The 21643-nt window shown below is 39.3% G+C and overlaps 1 protein-coding gene across 14 annotated transcripts in view; it reads left to right on the top strand.

Moving 5' to 3' along the window:
• Positions 1-386: 386 nt before the first annotated feature.
• Positions 387-21643, top strand: part of Wnk3 (WNK lysine deficient protein kinase 3) — a 127383-nt gene continuing 106126 nt past the window's right edge. For 10 of the 14 annotated variants that reach the window (XM_060374903.1, XM_060374911.1, XM_060374910.1 and 7 more), the window contains exon 1: positions 387-632. The gene's annotated coding sequence lies outside the window, so the exon portion shown is untranslated. Of the gene's footprint in view, positions 633-1136; positions 1322-1505; positions 1570-21643 lie in introns of those variants that run through there. The other 4 variants (XM_060374906.1, XM_060374907.1, XM_060374905.1 and 1 more) reach the window with 4 other exon arrangements.

Below are 21643 nucleotides of genomic sequence, written 5' to 3' on the forward strand. Positions count from 1 at the left end.
TTGGGAGTTTTGTTTTGTTTTGTTTTGTTTTTTCAGGGAGGTGGGTAATGGGAGATAGGGCTAGCCTCTGTGAGAAAGTGGCTTTTTCCCTTGCTAGCCATCCAGAAGCCCATCAGAGCAGCAAGGGGGCTGGGCCAGGCTGCTGAAGGGGTTGCTAAGATACAGAGGGGCCAGAAGCAGTTAAGTGAACCCTTAAACCATTGCACCCTCACCCACCCTTCATCACCGGGGCCATTGGCCATTGTTCCCCATAAAATGGCGCCGATAACCCCCTCCCAGTCTGAGGCCTGTGTGTGGCTGAGGAGAGGAGTGGGACTAGAGGTGGGAACAAGAACTACACTTCCCAGGGTACAGCGCACCCGCTAGTGAGGCACTGGCCACGTGCCTAGGCCTAGCGGTTACACGCCGTCAAAAATCGGTTAGCTCCTTTTCCCAGCCGTGCTTTGGTTGTTGCCCCCCCTCCCCCACGAGCACTGAGGTCCTGGGGGCGGGGGGGGGCGGCCGTGGTATATGCCATGACCGTTGCCCTTGCAACATTACCAGGAGACAGGTATTTGCAAATCTGTGCTTCGACTTCTAATCCCAAAGCCGGCAGGTATGGGTCTCGCGAGATAAACCGGGAGCTAGAAAAAGTGAGTAAGGGGTGGCTGGTGGAAAGGTACTGGTGGGTACCACGTCTCTACAGAGCTGGTTCATTTTAAGGTTTACAAAGAGCTGAAAGTGGTCTGCGGGTGGCTAGGAAGTGGTTGGTGTGCGCTTGTACTCTTTTTCTTTATTTATTTATTTATTTATTTATTTATTGGATGGAAGAGGGTAAAGCAGCCGTGAGGACGAGTGCTTCAGGACACGCAGGAGGTGTCTCTCTTAGCTCCTGGCTGAGATTTTTCTCTTTGCTAGGGAGAGAAGCCTCTCTCCTCGAAGCGCATCTACCTCGCTGCACTGAGTTCGGGGAAGGTGTGCACAAGCGCCAGCTGGCCAGTCTGTGGGCACCTTGCTATGATAGGGGCCATTCCGAGTTTGGGCTGCTCAGTTGGCTTTCTCCGCCCCTCCCCCTCTCCCCCTCCCTCCCCCTTCTTCCCCGCCCCTCTCCAGTCTAGCAGAATTCTCTGGTTTCAGTACGCGTGCTCCCGGTCAGCTGAGGGGCGAGCGCGAGCTTGGGCTCGCACCCTGTTCCCCCTTACCCCGCCCGCTCTTTCCCTAACCGCGGTTTCAGGCACGGTGGGCTCTCGGGCAGACGCGCGCACGCGCACAGCACTGGGAGATGAGCTCCAGACTCTGAGGAGGGGAGTAAGAAGCATCGGAGGAGGCGTTAGAGGAGGAGGTATATGTATATGTGTCTAGTCTACGGTGTAGCGGGTCCGGTGGACTGGAGGAGGCTTGAGAGACAGCGAGGGAGAAGTGAAGAGAGTCGGTCTCAGTCGGTCAGAGTCTCTAGTGAGGTGAGGGTCCCGGCCAGCCCAGGACCCTGAGAGAGGGAGGAGGCCGGGGGGCGTGTCCAGGATCGGGCTGAGAGATGAATGGGCCCAGGATGAATGGAAGGAGGCAGCGGCGGCCAACAGTCTTTTCAGAGTAAGCGCCCAGTGTGAGTGTGTGTGTGTGTGTGTGTGTGTGTGTGTGTGTGTGTGTGTTTTGAGGGGGAGCTGCTTGACCACGGCAGGGTGCGTGAAGCCACCCAAAGGTACTGGACGAGGCCGCACTCAGGTCTTGGGTAAGAGCTGGAGTCTAAGTGACCGAATACAGAGAGGAAAATTAAGACGGGGGAAAGTGGGGAAGGACAGATCTGAGGTTAAGGTGCTTTTTTTTTTGTTGTTGTTGTTTGTTTGTTTTTTTGCTTGTTTTTTTTTGTTTGTTTGTTTGTTTCTGTTGGGGAGGGTGGCAACTTTAGCAGTTGATGAAAGACCCAGAGACAGGGAAGGTGAGAATACAGGAGATGGTTGACAAAGGGGCTGAGAGATCATTTAAGTGAGATTGATGCTACTGAAAGAATCCTTTTGGGTGTGGAATGTTCAACAAGGTTGGGCCGTGTTATATTGATGGAAATGGAGTGGGGGACACAGTATGCTTAATATAGAGGTTCGTTTGCTGTAGAAGGGTCGATAGGACTGAAAACTGGGTGAGGGATATAGCAAACTGATTGTGTAAATTGTGTTAGGTGCAAGGGAACTGAGAGGTGTGGTGTGTGTTCTGAGACTGACTTCCTGGGAATGGGGAGGAGATAGTATGATAGGGTTAGAATAAAAGTCTTGAGGTGGTTTCCTTGTACTGAAAGAGGTTTTGTTTAGTTAAGAGCTGTGAAACATTTAGAAAGTGGGATGTGGGTGGAAACCCCCAGAGTGTGTCTATATCTTGCCAGTTGATACACTGTTAAACTGAAGTGCAAGTTTTGTGATTCTTGCTCTTCTCCCTGTATTTTTTTTTTCCCCTTGAAAAAAAGTTACAGGGTTTCATCCTGTAACCAAGGCTGGCCCGAAATTCGTTAAGTAGCTAAGGTTGGTCTTGAATTTCCTTCCATCCTCTTGCCTCAGCTTTCAGGTGTGATTCTTTAAGGATTACTGCTTGAGACAGTTGTATTGAATCAAAGTCAATAGTCTTGAGTTGTGAAAATCGGTGTAGTAGTGATTGCATCCAAAAATTTGGAAGCTTTGTTATCCGTTTTTCATGAGTAGTGGTTTGTTTTTGAGACGTGGTCTCACTGTGCAGCCCTAGCTGACCTGGAATTTGCTGTGTAACCAGGTTGGCCTGGAACCCAGAGAAATCTGCCTGCCTCTGCCTCCTAAGTTTTAATAGAAAGAACTTTTCAACAGACCTTAGTGTATGATACAGAGCTGGAGTTGATTTTAGACAGTCTGTAACTCTTTGGATTGTTGAATTTAAGATTTATTTAAACTGGACAGCCTGAGGGAAAGGTACTTTGTATTAAACATTAGCTAAAATGTACAATGTCTGATTTTGAGTGTTTGATAACGATACCTGATGTTTTTTGTTATTCTGGAGTTTATTTTCTTTGAAAACTGGCACTTGGTTTTAATGGTTTTGTATCTTTGTTTGATGAGGATCTAACACAGGGCCTTGAACATGCTAGGCAATCCCTTTACCATGGAGCTGCTTCTGCAGCTGGTGTAACTTTAAATTACAATAGATTACTTGGACATTTTGTTCTCTGAATATGTTACTTAGCTTCTGGTAAGGAGGTCTTGTGATGTTTTCATTCTGTTCTAGGTCAAGATTAATGATTATGGATTTTTAACTTCATGATTATTTTTTACAAGTCTTGCTGACATATATCGAGTTTTTGGGAATGTTGTAAATTTAAGAACATTTTTTGCATTATGTTTTGAAATTGAAAAGACTATAATCCTTTCTTTGACTACTTACAGTTTTGATACAAAGGTTAATATTGTGTTTAGTTTGAGATTGAGATGAGTATATATACATACTTTGTGTATGTATATATAAATATGGAGGGTGGTATATATGCATACATACCAATATGTATAATCTCAGGCATGCATTAAAATAGAGCAGAAATAGAAAGGTACAGTGGGAGCTTAGAAATGTTCAACTCTTCCAGGAAGTGTGGTCTCCCTAGTTTTTAGCTAGATATTCCTGGAGTGGAAGGGCATATAATTATAGAAGTGTATTTGAGGAGTGGGATGAGAAAAGGCGGGAATCGTATGCTGAGATTGAGGCTGAAGAGTAGTACTAGGTTTATTTCCTGGGAGTCATTTCTGCCCCTCCTTCTTTTTGCTGCATTTTCCACCATGCTCCTCTTTAAATTGTCTGCATACTTTACACATACTTTTACACTATCCTTCTGAGTCTTCCTCATATTTTAAAGATAGTATAAAGGTCAAAGATAAGTCTGGTGTGGTGGTACAAAACCTTTAATCCCAGCACTTGGGAGGCAAAAGCAGGCAAAACCAGGATAGCCTGGTTGACATCTAGGGGTAAAACTGACAAAGCAAACAAACTAATAAAAACAAAACAAATACTTGGTCTAGTAAGTAGTGGAACCTGCACTTCTGACTCTGGATCAGTGATAATGCTCCCATCACAAGTCTACATTCACTACCATGATTATTTTCTAGTGTTTCAGGCATTAGATGTTTGTATATTGGCTTCAGTTTTTATTCATAAAGCAGAGGTGTTTCTGTTTTCATTAACTTGTCCATTGCTGAGACAGTAATTAATATGGCCAAAGACTGCCAAGAAACATAATAGAAATATAGAAATATTCTAGTAGTAATACATTCCTAGTTGTTAGGTAACTGAATTAAAAGTAATTAGTGGGTCTGAGTGTGGAGGCCTTTAATCCCAGCACTCAGGAGGCAGTCTGGTTTACAGAGTGAGTTCTAGGACAGCCAGGGCTACACAGAGAAACCCTATCTCAAAAAAAAAAAAAGTAGAGCTTAAATTTTTGTGTACATGCTTTTCTGTGAGGATGAATTGTATGTAAGAAAAAGATTCTGTCTCTTATTTTTGTATTAAGTACTCAGCTCTATTTGTAGACTTCCTTAGGTCTCTTGGCTTTTACAGGAGTGTCTTACTCTTTTTTATTTGAGATATAAAATTTGTTATATTGTTAGGCAATGACTAACTTTGATGGCTGTAAAGGACATGTAAAGACATTTATTTTGAAATTAGAGTTGATGCCATTTTTAATTTAATTTTTATTTTGGGGTTTTATATATGAGTACTGTATTTATAGTTGTTCTGTAAATATCATGAGATGTTTGGTTTGGAAAATGTTGAAGTTGTTGAGAGAGACCTATTGTAGAAATAGGTCTTTAATGTTCTTTCTTTTAAGACTATATATTTCTTCTTTAATGTTCTTTCTTTTAAGACTATATATTTCTTCTAAAACTTTTTCCTTTTCTTTTTCCTTCCCTTTCTTCCATATAAACTGTTCCCTTCTTAATGCCCTTCCTTACATTTTAAAAAGAAGCTGTGTTTGGGATTTAACCCAAGGTCTCCTGCCTCCTGCCTAAGCCCCACTCAGGCTCCTTTAAAAAGTCTTAGTAGAAATGAAATATATCTTTGCTATACTTTAGCATGGGATCTTTTAGATTGTGATAAAGCTCAGTAACAAATTTACCATTTTAATACTTTCATTTTATTTTTGTGGTACTTGAGGTTGAACCCATCAGCCCTGCACATGACCAGAAAGCACTCTGCCACTGACAAACATCCTCAGCCCTCTTTTCTTTTTGATAGTAGGTCTCAGTAAATTGCCCAGGTTGTTCTTGAACTTACTTTTAGACCGGGCAGACCTTGAATTTGTGATTCTCCTACCTCAGTCTCCCAAACTGCTGGGATTACAGGCTTGAGCCACTAAACCTGGCTTTAAACCATTTTTAAAGTATACATAAGTCTTTGGCATTAAGTAACTTTACTGTATTTGGGCTAGTATCTAATTCCAAAGTGTTTTCATCATCTTGAAAGAAAACACTGTACTTACTCATTAAGTGTTCACTCCCCATTCTCCTCCCTCTAAAAACCAGTGGCCCTGTTTCAATAGCTTTGCTTAGTCTCTAGTCATAATACTAACCCTACACCTCTTAGCTCTGACTTTTTCCTGTAAATCTTTGCATGAGCCCTTCTCTCTTTTTCTTTCTGCCTGTCTGTCTTTCTGTCTCTTTGTCTCTGTCTCTGTCTTTCTCTCTGTGTGTATCTTTGTGTGTGAACATGTGTTTGTGTCTCACATAGGAAAGTCAGAGGACAATCTAAGATTTCAGTCTTTACCTTTAATCTTGCTTGAGAATAGGGTATTTCATCTGGGCAGCTTCCTGTCTCCACTTCCCACCTTGCTGTAGGAATGTTGAGATGCTACAGCATCTGGCTTTACCTGGATTTTAGAACTCCAAATTCAGGTCCTCACAAGCCATATCCTCAGCCCTTATGGCCAACTTCTTTTACTTACTATATTTTTGAGATTCACCCACTATGTTTGTCTCATTTCCTTCTATGGATGAGTAATACTCTACTTTATGGGTATATCCATTCATGAGTTCATGAAGATTTGGGGTGTTCCTACCTTTAAACTTTTGTGGTTAGTGCTGCTGTGTAATATTACTGGATCACATATCAACTGTTTTCTACAGAGGTGCCACCATTATATATTATCATATCCAATATATATATGGTTTCCGATTTCTATACCTCCTCTAAAAACTTGCTGCTCTTTTTTATAATGGCCTCATGGTGGGTGTGAAGTGGTATTATTGTGGTTTTAATTTGCATTTCCCCGATGACTAATGATGTAGGGCATCTTCCCTTGTACTTTGTCTATTTATATTTCTTCTTTGAAGAATGTTTTGAACTGTCTATTTAAGAATTTGTTCATTTTTAAACTGGTTGTCTTTTTATGAATTATAGTATTTTTGATGATTTGTAGAAATTTGTTTTAATTTTATGGTGCTAAAACATCAGTCTTGTGGGGTGTGGTGATACATTCCTTTAATCCAGCAAAGCCATTGAGAAGCAATGAGAAGCAGAAGAAAGCAGTCCTCATTTAAGACCAGCATGGTAGAGAGAGAGAGAGAGAGAGAGAGAGAGAGACAGACAGACAGACAGACAGACAGAGAGGAGCTTTCATTTGTCTGTTACCCATATTTCTAGATCTTAAAAGACCTCCGCTCATTTTAAAATTTGGCTTTTTTATTGATTTACAAGAGTTTTTAAAAACTGTATTGGGAGGGAATGAGGGGGGGCTACAGCTGGGATACAAAGTGAATAAAATGTAATTAATAAAAAAAATTTAAACTGTAATTTAGATACTAGACCCTGATAGTTGATATCCTTTGCAAATAAACTCTCCCATTCTGACTATGAGTGGCCTTTTTTTTTTTTTTTTTTTATGGTGCAAGGTCTCCTATATGTTTGACAGGTGGTCTGCCATTGAGTTACATGACAGCCCTGTTTTTGTACTTTGGTTGATTGAAAAATTTTGCTTTTTATTTATTTTTTTAAGAGTCTTGCTGTGTAGTCCAGGCTGGGCTTTGAATTTTTGATCCCCCTGGCTCAGCCTCCAAAGGCATGTAACCACTCTGTCTGCTATCTTGATGGTGTGTTTTGAGCCACTAAAGTTTTGACACATCATTAAGTCAGTTATATATTTTTTCTTTTGTTGCGTATGCCATTTGTTCATTCATTTATTCATCCCCTGCCCCCAAGTTGGCCTCAAAGTTGTGTAACCAAGAATGAATTTGGACAATTTTTAACTAATTATTTATTTCTAAATTTTATGTACATTGTTTTCCCTGCATGTATGTCTGTGGGTGTCAGATCTCCTGGAACTGGAGTTACAGATAGTTGTGAGCTGCCATGTGAGTGCTGGGAATTGAACTGGGTCCTCTGGAAGAGCAGCCAGGACTCTGTACCTCTGAGCCATCCATCTGTCTGACCCCTGTTGCTATAATGTTCTTGTGGAATGTATACAATTTATCCTTGTTCATTCAAATGCTGATTTCTCTACCCCACTATCTGGTTTCAATCTGGACATTGCACTGCGATGTTTATTCTAAACATCTCCTGTCCCAAGTTTGTGTAAATATGCCACCATTTGTTCTCTGTATTTTCAATTAAACAACTAGCCAATGATGTGCAGTGGAGAGAATAGGGTGGGGCATCCTGTTCCGGAGGGGAGGATAAGTAAGCATGTGGGGGAGTAGGAGAGCAGGCATGGACAGGAGAGGACTTGGAATCACGAGGAGAGATGAACCGGAGCTAAGAGATGACTAAAAGCAAGTATAATGTGGAAAATCTGAATGGTAGGAAACTAACTATGTGGGCTTGGAGGTTTAGGATGGAGTAATCATTGCTCAGCATTGTGCTGTAGGTTAATTAAATAAACCTAGTCTCTGTGTTGTGATTTGGGTATACAGCTGGTTTAGGAATAACTGCTGATAACTAAAAGATAAATAAATAATAAGTATTAATGTTAAACAACAGACCCCTTGAACAATTTTTAAAAGATTTATAAATTTTATGTATATGAATATTTTTTGCCTGTATATTTGTGTATTGTATGCATGCCTGGTGCTTGCGGAGGCCAGCAGAGTTTGTTACCCTAGAATAGTGAGCTGCCATATAGATGCTGGGACCCAAACCCAGGTCCTCTGCAAGAGCAGTATATACTCTTAGCTAGCAGCTCTGAACTTTAAAAGTATGATGGTTTTATAAATTCTTTGAGAATTTCATAAAGTGTAACTTTAGTCATATTTACTGGCCTCCTTTCCCCACGCCCCCTGTTCTCCTCAGTGTTCTCCTCATGCAACGAGTTTTCTTTTTTTTCCCCATGGAATTCATTATGTGTTGCCCTACTTCTTTTGGAAGTATGTCCTGCCCTGGAGTGTGGTAAGCTTACCAGGGATCATGCCATTAAGAAAAAGCTGATACTTCCTATGCAAGCAGCTATCAAATGCCACTAGCTTCTCAACTAGTGGTAAGATTTTATGACCACCCCTCCCTTGTTTTACATGGCAATTGCCTGCAAGTTTTCAAATTTTACATTTGTGAAGAATGTGCATTGTACCTGGTGTGTATATGTTCCAAAGCTCCTTATGAGTCAGAGAGACTTTTATATTTTAATAATTATTATTATGATGGTTATGATGATGATGATGATGTTGATGTGTGTGTGTGTGTGTGTGTGTGTGTGTGTGTGTGTGTGTGTGTAAGTCAGAGGACAACTTTATGTCGTTCCCTCCTTCTTGATGTGGATTTCAGGGATTGAACTCAGGGCATTAGGCTTGCAAAGCAATACCTTTACTTATTGAGCTATCACCCCAGCCTCAGGGAGACTTTTATATGATTAAACTTCTTATGATGAACTAAAAAATGTCCACCCTTATATTGAAATTATAGGGATGCTTTTTTGCCTGCTTACTTATTTATATATCTCTGTGTGGGATGTTCATGTGTGTGCAAATGTATTCACTCATGCCAGTGTGTCTGGAGGTTAGATGTTAGCATCAGATGACTTCCTCTATAGTGTCGCGCCTTAATTTTTGAGACCGGGTCTCTTGCTGAACATGAAGCTCACCAAATTGCTAGACTAGCTGACCAGTGAGCACATGGGATCTACCTGTCTCTGAGTCTTGGTGCTGGGATTACAGATAACCCCCCTGCCTAGCTTTTGCATGGACACTGGGGAATCTGAGTTCAGGTTCTGATATTTGTAAGCATTTTACTCATTGAGCCATTTCTACAGTGTCATTTTGAACTAAGATTATTTGTCATACACAGGAGTGCATTTCTGTAATCCCAGCATTCAGGAAACTGAGGCAGGAGTACTGTAAGGCCAAAACCAACCTGGTTTACATTGTGTAAGGTGAAATGTTCCCTTAAAACTAGAGAAAAACTGTAGGGCATGGTGGTACATACCTATATAATTCAAGCACTATGGAAGCAGAGACAGGAAGATCTGGGAAGTCTGAGTTACATGGAGACTTCTAGGCTAGTCGGGACCAATCAACCAACCAACCAGTCAGCCAACCAACCAGCTAACCAACCAAAGCAAACAACCACAGCAAAAGAAAAAAAGACTAAAAGAAGCTGATTCAAATGATTTAGACATATAGATTCCTGATCTGAACAATTATAAACTATATAACAGATATAATTGCTTTTTTAGATATATGCAATGCTGATTTTTTGGTAAAATGATAGATAATTATAGATTAAATCTGTTTTCAACTGAGTTTGTTTTTTAGTTTAACTTAGCCCCATGTAGCCTGGAAATTGTAATCCTCAACCTCCTATGGTGCTGGGATTGCAGGAGTAATGTCAACATGTCTGACTTTCAGCTGACTTCTTCACTAATATATATACAACTAATCCCTTGCAGGGACTATATTTCCAAAGAATGTGATGTGGTTTTACAGTGTATATATCTGTGCAATTTATAAGGAGCCCCTTATTAGGAGTGAGTTATAAGTGGGCTCAGGAGTGAGATGCTGGCTTGTTTTTTTGTGGGGCTAGAGATGGAACTCGGGACTTGGCACATTCTAAAAGCAAGTTCTCTGTCACTGAGCCCTTTTCTCCTAACTCCTGGCTTTTTTCCCTAGCGCTTCCATTTTAATTCAATTTACTTGATCTTTGTTTACTTTTAAATCTTTTGGCCTTTTGAAACACGCATGTAGTACAGGCCGATCTCAAATTTGCTATGTAGCCAAGGATAATTTTGAACTTTTGATCCTCTTTGCCTTCTACTTCCTGAGTGCTGGGATTATGGTTGTGCACCACCACATTGGGCTTTATGAGGTGCTGATGATCCAATCCAGGGCTCAGCAAGCATTTGGAATTTCAGACCTTGTGATCATTTTCTTTTTTTAAGAAAGATTTTGTTTTATTAGTTATGTGCATTTTGTGTGAGCGCAGGTACAAGAAAAGGCCAGTGGCTTCAGATTCCCCTACCTGGAGGTATATACAGTTGTAAGCTGCTGAATGTGGGTCCTGGGAACCAAACTCAGGTCCTCTATAAGAGCAGTATGCTTGCATTCTTAACCACTGAGTCATTACCCCAGCCCAAACCCTCCCCTCAGTCATCTTTTTAATAAAAAGAGACCAGGAGCCCAGGCCAGTCCCAAGTCTGGTGCTGAAAGGAGACTCTTGTATCAGCTGTCAGAGTAGCTGGAGTTGAAGGAACCTACATTTTTTCCTATGAGAGGATGTTACTATATGCAGCCCAGGCAGGCCAGTGCTGGGATTGCAAGCATGGGCCACCATGTCACTTCAGGTTTTGAGACTTTTTTTTTTTTTTAAATATTTGTAAGAGAACAATAACAGTTTTACTTCTCAAAATTCTTGTGATGATTGAATGGAAAAATGTATAAGAGGATTTAGAAACACATGGTGTGTTTCTAAAACACATTCAATAAGTTGTAATTGGTAATTTTTTTTTCATATATACCTTACTATTCTGTTTCCTTAGCTGTTTTTTTCTTTTGTTTCTTTTCTTCTTCCTTCCTTCCTTCCTTGCTTCCTTTCCCTTCTCCCTTCCTTCCTTTCTTTTTTCTTTCTTTTCTTTTCTTTTCTTTTCATTCTTTTCTTTTCTTTCTGAGACAGGGTTTCATCGTATAATCCTGGCTGGCCTCAAATGTGATCCAACTGCCTCTGCCTCATGCTTTTAATTCACTCATGTCTTTGAGTGAGGCGAGCCTGGTCTAAATAGAGCGTGCGTGCCAGGCTAGCCAGAGCTCCATAATAAAGAGACCCTGTCTCTCTCTAGCTCTGTCTCTGTTTCTCTCTCTCTCTCTCTCTCTCTCACACACACACACACACACACACACCAACACACCACCACCACCACCTTTTTGGAGGAAACCATTCTTAATAACCATTCTTCAGGTTATTAAGATTTTTTTTCTTCCAGAATTTCCTTTAGTACTTGGTGTAGTTTTGATTTTATATTTAGCTCTATATTGCCACTGATTTTAGTTAAGTCTTTACCTCTCCTCCCCCAGTAAGTAGCTATTTATCCTGCCACAGTTTATTATACTATCTATTCTTTACAAATCTTAATTTTTTTACAGTGGAGTATATTTCCAACTGTGCCAATTTCTTCCTAGTTTTTTTTTTTTTTAAATGTATGTCTAGTTCTGTGCTGAAACAGTATCGCTTAGGTAATTACAGCTATATTATATGTTAATACTTGATAAAAAATTTTCATTGTCCTATATCAAGATTTTAGGGGTGAGGGAATTTTGGTGCTGCCTTAATGTAACCCAGGCTGGCCAGGACTCATGGCAATTTGCTTGCCTTAGCCCTTTGGATGCTGACATTACAGGAATGAGCCAACATGCCCTGCTTCATGATATTTTTGGTTTTCCTTGTGTTCTCAGAATCAACTTGTTTGTTTGGGATTTTGAATGGATTCACATGGACTTTGTGGTAAACAAAGTGGAGGTTGGGAAGGTGATTGTATTAGCAAGTGTGGTGGTGCATTGCTATAATCCTGACACTTGGGAGGCTGAGACAGGAAGGTTGCTGTGAGTTAAAGGACAGATTAGGTTACATAATGAGACTCTGCCCTACAAAATAGAAACTACAGTAATAAAGACACTGAATTGTGTGTGGTAGTGCATACCAATAATCTTAGCATTTGGAGGAGACAGGAGGTTCAGGAATTTGGCTCCATAATGAACTGGGGTTGCATGAGATTCTGTCTGAAAAAACAAAACAAAACAAAATGAGGTATCATTAGTGGTTCTTTCCTCTGAGCAATATTGGTGTTACTTGTGTGTTTCAGTAGAGTTTCAGTTTTGTTTTGTTTTTTTTTTTTTCATATAGGTGCTACATTTTCTTCTTAAGCTTGTTCATTATAAAACATTGTTTTCAAAATTTATTTGTGTATATGTGTATCACTATGAGGTTATATAACATATTTTGTGGGGTCCCTCAGAAGCCAGAAGAGGGCATTAGATTCCCTGGAGCTGCTGTTAAAAGCAGTTGAGAGCTACCCAACGTGTTTGCTAGGAACTGAACTTTGGTTCTCTGGAAGAGCAGCATAGAGTTTTAATCATGGAACCATCTCTCCAACCCCTTGAGTGTATTCTTAAATGAGTATTTTATGGTTTTGTTGCTCTTGTGATCATGACAGGTAGTTTTGTTTTTGGTTTTGTTTTGTTTTTTTGTGGGGAGGTAGGATTGAGATTAGGTGTTACTGTGTAGACTAAGCAGGATTTAAACTCACTGTCATCTTCTAGTCTCATTCTTAGCTCCAGCTAGTTGTTTTTAAATTTTATTTTTCTTTTTAAATTATTTTATTTTATATGTGTGAATGAGTATTTTACCTGCATATATGTCTGTACATCATGTACATGCCTAGTGCCAGCAGAGGACAGAAGAGGATGTTAGATACCCTGGAACTGGGGTTACAGATAGTTGTAAGCTGCCATGTGAGTTGGTGAGCCATCTCTCAAGTCCTTTAACTTATTTTCTAGTGATTATTACTGATGTATATGTCAGAGTATTAATTTTGACTTTGGCATTTCCATTGAGTTCCTTGTTTTCTATTATTTTTTAGTAGTTTCTGCTAGCTCTTCTAAGTAATCATGTAGTCTAGTTGCACGTTTTGCCTTTATCTCCTTATTTTTTTCCCCTTATTTTGAGACAGGGTCTCATGTAGCTCTGGCTGGCCTTGATCCCAATCCTCCTGCCTCTCACTCCCCAGTGCTGGTATTAAAAGTACCAGCACAGTATCACCACACCCATCTTTTTTCTTTTTCTTAAAAAAAAAAAAAGGCAGGATTTTTAGTTAAGTATAAAATCCAGGATGAAGGCAAGTTGTAATTCTACCTTACTTTCTGTCATGCTAGGAATACAAGAGTGCATAATTATGTCTTGTCTCCTTTAATTTTTGTTCATCTTGCTTCATTTCCTTCATTGGTAGCAGTGATAATTAGAATTTTTGGATTCTTCTTCCCTCTTTGGAGATAAAGTTTCATGTATTCTAGGGTGGCTTTGAGCTTGCTATTGAAGCCAGGGATGAACTTGAATGGCTGATTCTCCTGCCACTACCTTCTGATAATTGAGTATAGTTATGGGTCTCATGCCTGGTTTGTGAAATGCTAGGGATCAAACCTAGGGCTTTATTTATGCTAGGCAAGCATTCTATCAGCTGAGCTACATCCTTCGCCCTGGCTTATTCTTGACTTGTTAATCATTATTTATATGGAAGATGGCTTAACCTCACTTGTAAGTTAAATGTTAACTGAAAACATACTGAGGCTGAAGCTGTAGCTTGGTGTTTTAGTACTTGCTAATGTGCAAGGCTCGGGTTTGATCTTCTGTACTGTGTAAAAGAAAACATACTAAGGCTCTTTAAAGGACCATTGGAGTGTTAAAAATCAAAATGTTCAATGAAACTCTTTGTTGTCAGGGGTGTAAGGCCAAAGATACATATTGTATGTAGAAATTTAAATTGGAATAATGATCATGGGAAGAAATTTTGCAACATTGTATAAAGATTACATACATTCATTTTGATATATTAGTATATTTCAGTGAAAGTTGAAATATGTGTATACATATACATATTCCTGCTCCAAATGAATGATTGTGTGTATATATGTATATATATATATATATAAACATGTAATGAAATATTATTTGTAGTAGCAAAATTTTGAATGCTACAGAGTAAGTGCTTTCTTTTAATTATTTATTTATTTATTAAAACTTATTCACTTTGTATCCCAGCTATAGCCCCCCTCAGTCCCACTCATCCTCCTTCTTCTCTCCCTGTGCCCCTCCCCTTAGTCCACTGATATGGGAGGACCTCCTCCCCTTCTATTTGACCCTAGCCTATCAAGTCGAGTAAGAGCTTTCTATGTGCTGAAAAGAAGAAAAAAAAAACCTACGTTATGACGATTAAAAAACAAACAAACAAACAAACAAACAAACAAAACAATCCTAGTATTCAGAGTTCAAAGACAGCCTGGCATACATAGACAAGTTTGTCTCAAAAGTACAAAACAAGAAAAGAAGAAAAAAAACTTAGTGATTTGGGCATGGTGTGATTCACCTATAGTTCCAGCTCTTGGGATACTAAGGCAAAAGAATGATTTAAACCCAGAATTTTGTGCCATCTTGAGTAATATAGTGAGGATTTGCCTCAAAATAAAAAGAAAATAACCCAAACTTAGTATAAGCTGGGCCAGATCGTACAGGCCTATAATCCCAGCTAGTCAGGAGACTGAGATAGGAGAATTGCAGATTTAAGGTAGACAAGACTGAATTCAATACCATCCCGGGCAACTTAATGAGAGCCCGAACTCAGTGGTAGAACACTTGACTAGCATGTGGAAGGCCCAGGATCTCATGCTGAAAATACAAAACCTTATTGTGTAATATACTTTTTGCAGACTTAAAGATAATTGTCTTTTCTAACCAGACTTTGAAGGTGCTTTAGTATAATAGCTCAGTGGTAGGACACTTACCTAGCATGTGTCCTGAGACACTAGATTCCATCCCCAGCATTGAAAAACAAAGGAAAAATATGGTATTAGGAATTGTGGCACATGCCTGTAAAGCCAGCCCTCAGGAGGCTATGGTGGGAGGACTGCTATGAATTTAAGGTCAGGCTGGATTATATAGCAAATACCAGGCCAGCCAGGGCTATATAGCAATATGTTTTCAGAAAATGAAAACAAACAAAAAACCCTCAAACCTAACAGTTCACACAAGATAAAAGCAAAAGAGCTAATAGAAATGAAAACGTGGCAAATTATAAGTATAATCATGATATATTACAAGTTTGGATAAAATGTTCTCAGTTCAAAGACTGAGTTTTGCTCTTTTATTCTTAGATGTTGACTTAGTGACTGGTATTTGATATTTAATGTTATGAAAATATATGTATGAGAAAGACATAATATTGTTAACGGACAGTTTTTACTGTTTAAATATGTCCTCTTTCTATAGTTACTATAAAGGTCAAAGAAATCCTTTAATCCATTGGTTGACAAAGTACTACTTTCTATCTTCTTTTGAGGTGAGTCTTATTATTTCTTAACTCCTGGGTTCAAGTAATCTTTCCATTTTAGTCCCCCAAGTATTTGAGATTACTGGTGTGCAACAGCATTCTAGATCCAGGTTGGATTTTTCCATGGATAGAACTAAAGTAAACTACTAGGGAAAGTTATTTTGAAGTTTTAAATCAAGCATTTCAAGCTTATGCAATAAATGTGTTGAGGTAATAGAGGTGGGATACAATTGTGAGTCTTTCTCTATAATTTGGGTCTCTATATAAATGTTTATAGCTGGGCATGGTGGCTCAAGTCTGTAATCCCAGCACTCAGGAAGGCAAAGACAGGTGGATTTCTGTGAGTTTGAGGCCAGTCTGGTCTACAAAGTAAGTTTCAGGACAGCAAGGCTACACAGAGAAACCCTACCTAGAAAAACAAACAATAAAAAGGTTTGTTAGTTTCCTATCTCTCTCTCTCTCTCTCTCTCTCTCTCTCTCTCTCTCTCTCTCTCTCTCTCTCTCCATATATATATATATATAATATATATGGAGATATATATATATATATATATATATATAATATATATATCTTTAGATTACTATCTTACCATTTTATGAAGGAAAAATGGTTACGTATAGGGCTATACTATATGGCTGTGAACTTTTTTTTTTTTTTCCAGACAGGGCTTCTCTCTGTAGCCTTGGCTGTCCTGGACTCACTTTAAAGACCCGGCTGGCCTCAAACTTGCAGAGATCTGCCTGTATGGCTGTAAACTTAATAGGTGATTCCAGGCCTGAAGAAACCCCAGATTTGAAGCCTCAGTTTTTTGTAATTTTTTTGTGCCACATTTCTATATTGCTGAACATAGAAGTGTAATGGAAGTTTTGGTTTCTTTAAAAACTCAGTTATGTTATGTAAATATGTTTTTGTTTTAATCCCAAGTGTGGGATTTTAGTTTGGGCTTTAGTTTATCCACAGCTGATAATTGCCTCCTATGGGGTGTAGTCTTTGCCAGCTGGCAAATTGCCTGCTTCCTGCATTATGGAGAGGGGTGTGGTCTAGGACCCTGAGGGATATAAATAGGAGAGCCCAGAACAAGAAAGGTGGCATGTGGAGAGTGGCAGTTTGGAGAGACCAGAGATGGTTTGTGGCACAGTGTGGCTTGGAGGAGAAAGTTGGAGGACACTGCTTGCTGCTTTTGCTGTTGACGGACAATTGGTATAGCCCTAAAAGAACCCATCAGCCCTAAAATACTGGAAGAAGTAAAAGGGTCTGTGCCCCCTTTCCCCATTAACTTTCTCTCTCCTACCTAGGGTTAAGGGGTTGGAAGAAAGAGGATTTAAGGAACCCCAAATAAAATAAAGTTTAAAAAACAGCACTATATCTTTTATGCCAATATGGTTTATTATGAGAAAGTCTTTTAAAAATACATTATGTCTCTGCCTCCCTGAATTGAGTCCCCTTGAAAATCCATTTAATGTTTTCATCAGTATTGTTGAATAGTACTTTATTTTTTTTAACATTTTCACATTTATTTATCTGTTTGTATATGGAGGTAGGTGTGCATTGATCATGAGGTTAGAGGATAGCTTACATGAGTCAGTTCTTTCCTTCCCTAGGCCCTGGCAATTGAACTCAGGTTGTCAGACTTGGCGGCAAGCACCTTTACTTGCAGAGCCATCTCAATGGCGTTGAAGAGTGCTTTAATATAATGCTGCCCTAGGGGATATTAAGAAGTGGAAAATAAAAGCTTCTATCTATTGATTGTTGTACTGTGCCAGGCACTATGCTAAGTACTCTCTCTATATTTTCATATTAGTCCTGTGAGATTCACAAAATGAAATAAAGAATAAGTGAGGTTAAATTGTTTGCTGCAAGGCAAAACCAAGATTTGATTCCAGACTGCAAACCCTTCCTGTGTTTTGTTTTATGGTCAGGAATGTATTAGAAGCTAGGCCTAGTTGTACAGGCATATAACCCCAGCTCCCTGGGAAGTTCAGGGCCTGTCTGTACTATGCAGTCTGTTTGAGGCGACCCTGGGCAACTGTCTTGAGATCCTGTCTTAAAAATAAAAAGGAAGTACAGCCATTTAGATCCTTACCTAGCATGCATATGACCCCAACTTCAGTTCTGAGGAATGAGTGAGGAGGAAGGGAAGGAGCAACAGTAGCAGCTATTGAAGCCATAAGGAAAACAAGTGAAAAGGAGGAAAAAAAGCTACTGTCGGAACCATTGATAAAGTGATCAGAAAATGGATGCTTACTGAACTTCTTTATCTGGTTTTAACAGATTTATTATTATTATTATTATTATTATTATTAGCAGTAGTAGTAGTAATAATATTTGTGCCGTTGGAGACCAAACCCAGAGTCTTATGTACATTAGGCAAACGCACCATCACAGAGCTATACCTCTGTCCCAGAGCTCATTTTTTTTATTCAATATTTGTCCTTAAGTTAAAGATTTATCTATTTATTATTTATACAACATTCTGCCTGCACACCAAAAGAGGGCACCAGATCTCATTGTAGATGGTCGTGAGCCACCATGTGGCTTCTGGGAATTGAACTCAGGACCTTTGGAAGAACAATCAGTGCTCTTAACCTCTGAGCCATCTCTCCAGCCCAAGTTATTAGTTCTTACATCTTGTTATTGTTGGGCCTTTTTTCTCTAGAGCAATGATTCTGAATCTTCCTAATGCTATGATTCTTTAATATAGTTTCTCATATATTCGTGACCCCAACCATAAAATTATTCTCGCTGCTACTTTATAACTGTAATTTTGCTACTGTTATGAATCATAATATAAATCTGATATGCAATATATCTGATAGGTGACCCCTGTGAAAGGGTTGTTTGACCCGTAGGCTGAGAACTGCTGCTCTAAAACAAGATTTAAAAAAAATGAAACAAAACAAAAAACAAAGAAATACTTTACTGTAGACAGATGTAGAAAGAAAACCCCAAAGATGGAGTGAGAGAGTAGTATAGTTTTCAAAAACATATTTCATATTATAATGGCTTTGGGGTTAGTTAAAATATGTTAATATTTCCTATTTGTTTGCTTTGAGACACATAGCCCAGGCTAGCCTTGAATGCCTGATCTTTCTGCTTCTACCTCCTAAGTATTGGGATTACAGGTGTGTATCACCACGCTAAGCTCTAAATGTGTGAAGATTTTTTTCCTTCTTTCCTTCCTTCCTTCCTTCCTTCCATTCTTCCATTCCTCCCCCTTCCTACAGGTGTGTATCACCACACTAAGCTCTAAATGTGTGAAGTTTTTTTTCTTCCTTCCTTCCTTCTTTCCTTCCATTCTTCCATTCCTCTCCCTTCCTTCCCTCCTTCTCTCCTTCCCCCTCTTTCTTTTGAGAAAGGGCTTACTATGAGGCCCCGGCTAGCTTGGAACTCACTCTGTAGACCAGGCTGACCTCAAATTCATAGAAATCCACCTGCCACTGCTTCCCAAGTGATGAGATCGTAAGTATAAACCACCACCATCTGGCTGTGTTAAGACGTTTAAGGAGGGCATAATATTTTATTGAGATATATTTTTCTGAGACAAGGTCTTACTGTATATCTCAGGCTTCCCTCAAACTCAAGAGTCTCCTGCTTCTGTCTCCCAAATGCTGGGATCATAGGTGTGCACTAGTGCATTTAGTTTAAGATAAAATTTACACAAAAGATTCCCCATTGGAAAGTCAGGCTTGGAGGAACCAGAGTCTTAACTCTTTAGGGACTTGAGTCCAAGCCTGGAAAGATAGTGAGATTTCATTTCAAAGGGGAAAAAAGGTTCTCATTGTAAATTACATGCATAATTATTTTAGTAAATTTATAGGGTTGTATAGCTTTGATTACAAACCAATTTGACTATGATTGTGTTTTTTTGGGGGGAGGGTACTGGGGCCTGAAACAAAGACCTCATGTGTATTAGACAAACATCCTATTACTGAGCCATTTCCCCATCTCTATTTTATTTGAGATAGTGACTGCAATTAACAAGCCTATATACTGGGCCAGCTCTACTTTTTTTTTTTTTTTTTTTTTTTTTATGTAACCAAGGTTGGCCTTGAATTTGAGAGCTTCCTCTGCCTTTACCTCCCACCTCTACAATGCTGGGCTCATTTTTATTTAAACATTAAAAGCTGATTTTCATGATACTGAACATTAAACCCAGGCTTTGGCCTGTGCTAAATATATATTCTGCCTCCCTTTAGCTCTGCAGTCTAGTTTTAAATAATTACTAGGTGACTGTTAATTTTGATTGTCAACCTGATTGGGTTGAAAAGCACCTCCAAGATCAATGGAGCACACTGAGGGCATTGCCAGAGATAATTAACTAAGGGGACAATATCATCACATACACTGGGGCCCTACATGGAATAAAAGGAGGAAAAGGGGAAAGAAATCTTGCAACACAACCATTCTTTTTATTCTTTTTGTTTTTGATACAGGTTCTCACTGCTTACTACTCCATGTTCTCAAACTTACTTTATAGACCAGGCTGGTATCAGACTCAGAAATCCTCTTGCCTCAGTCCCTGTGTGCTGGAATTAAAGACATATGTCATCATACCCAGCTCTTAGAACTTCTTAGCTGCCATGATGTGACCTGTCATACCATGGCTTTCTGCCACAACAGACTGAAGCTTCTGATTGTGAGACAGAATAAATCTGTTTTCCCTTAAATTGTAATGTACTTTATCACAGCAAGGCAAAGCCTGACGAAAGTATACCATTATCTCCAAAGATATGGTCATTTATCTTATTGCTCTAGCCCTAGTTAACCACTCATTATTTTCTATTCTTATAGATTTTATTTCTCAGCAAATCACATAAACAAAATTAAGAAGTATGTGGGATTTTCCTCTGGCTGACTTTACTCAGTGTAATACCGTCAAGTCTTACTTTTGTAAGCATGCATGATATTCCTTTGTATTGCTGATTAATAGTCTACACACTAATGACCTATGTGAATAGTACTGCTATGAATCTTTGTTTACAACTTTTTTGTTATTACTGTGTACATATATTTGTGTGTGTGTATGAATGATGGGGGGAGATGCATGACACAGCACATGTGAGGAGGTCAGGGGACAACTTTGTGGAGTTTAGAGTTTGCTCTGTCTTTATTGTGGTTTTAAGGAATTGAACCCAGGTTTACAAGCTTGTGTATTAAATGCCTTTACCGATTGAACCATCCCCTTTCTTTGAGACAGTCTCATGTAACCTATATTGGTCTTAATTTGCTATGTGGTGGAGGATGACCTTGGACTCTGATCTTCTTGTTTCCCAAATGCTGAGATTCCAAGTACATGCTACTATATCTTTTTTACATATGTGCACACACACATAATTTAATTTAAAAAGTTAAAATTATTTTGTGTGCATGGGTGTTTTACCAACTTATGTGTCTGGTGCCTATGGAGGCCAGAAAGGAGCATTGGATCTCCTGGAGATGGAGTTACAGACAGTTGTGAGCTGCCATGTTGGTACTGGGAATTGAACTAAGGTCCTCTAGAAAAGCAGTCAGTTCTCTTAACCATTGAGCCATCTCTCCAGCCCACTCTTTTTAAATTAATAAACATTTATTTATTTATTTACTTATTTATTCATTTATTTATATATCTACCTATTTATTATGTGTGTGTACTTGTTCCACTCCACTCCTGTAGAAGTCAGAACATAACCTGCAGAAGTTGGTTCTCTACTTCCACTAAGTATGTAAGTTCCAGCTATTTAACTCAGGTTTGTCCAGCTGGGCCATTTGTTGGTCTGCCATGTCTGGTTTTATATGTACTGGGGGAAAAACCCAGGGCTTTTCCAGTTTTGTGGACAAGTTTTAGTATCATGTGGTAACTCTGTTTAACTTTTGGAGAACAACCATACAATCCATGTTTAGCTACACCATTTTACATTTTCCCCAGCAACGAATGAGGGTATCTCCACAGCTTGTTAATGCCAGTTACAATATTTTTTGTTATTGTAGCCATCTTCTTGGGTGTGAAGCAGTACTTTATTGTAGCTTGATTTACATTTCCAAAATGAGAAATTTATTGGGCAATAATCTTACTTGTTTCTTTGTTTTTCAAGACAGGATTTCTCTGTGTAGCATTGGCTGTCCTGAATTCACTTTGTAGACCAGGCTGCCCTTGAACTCACAGAGATCCCCCTGCC

This window comes from Meriones unguiculatus, chromosome X (genome assembly GCF_030254825.1).
Source record: "Meriones unguiculatus strain TT.TT164.6M chromosome X, Bangor_MerUng_6.1, whole genome shotgun sequence".
NCBI classification, from domain to species: domain Eukaryota; kingdom Metazoa; phylum Chordata; class Mammalia; order Rodentia; family Muridae; genus Meriones; species Meriones unguiculatus.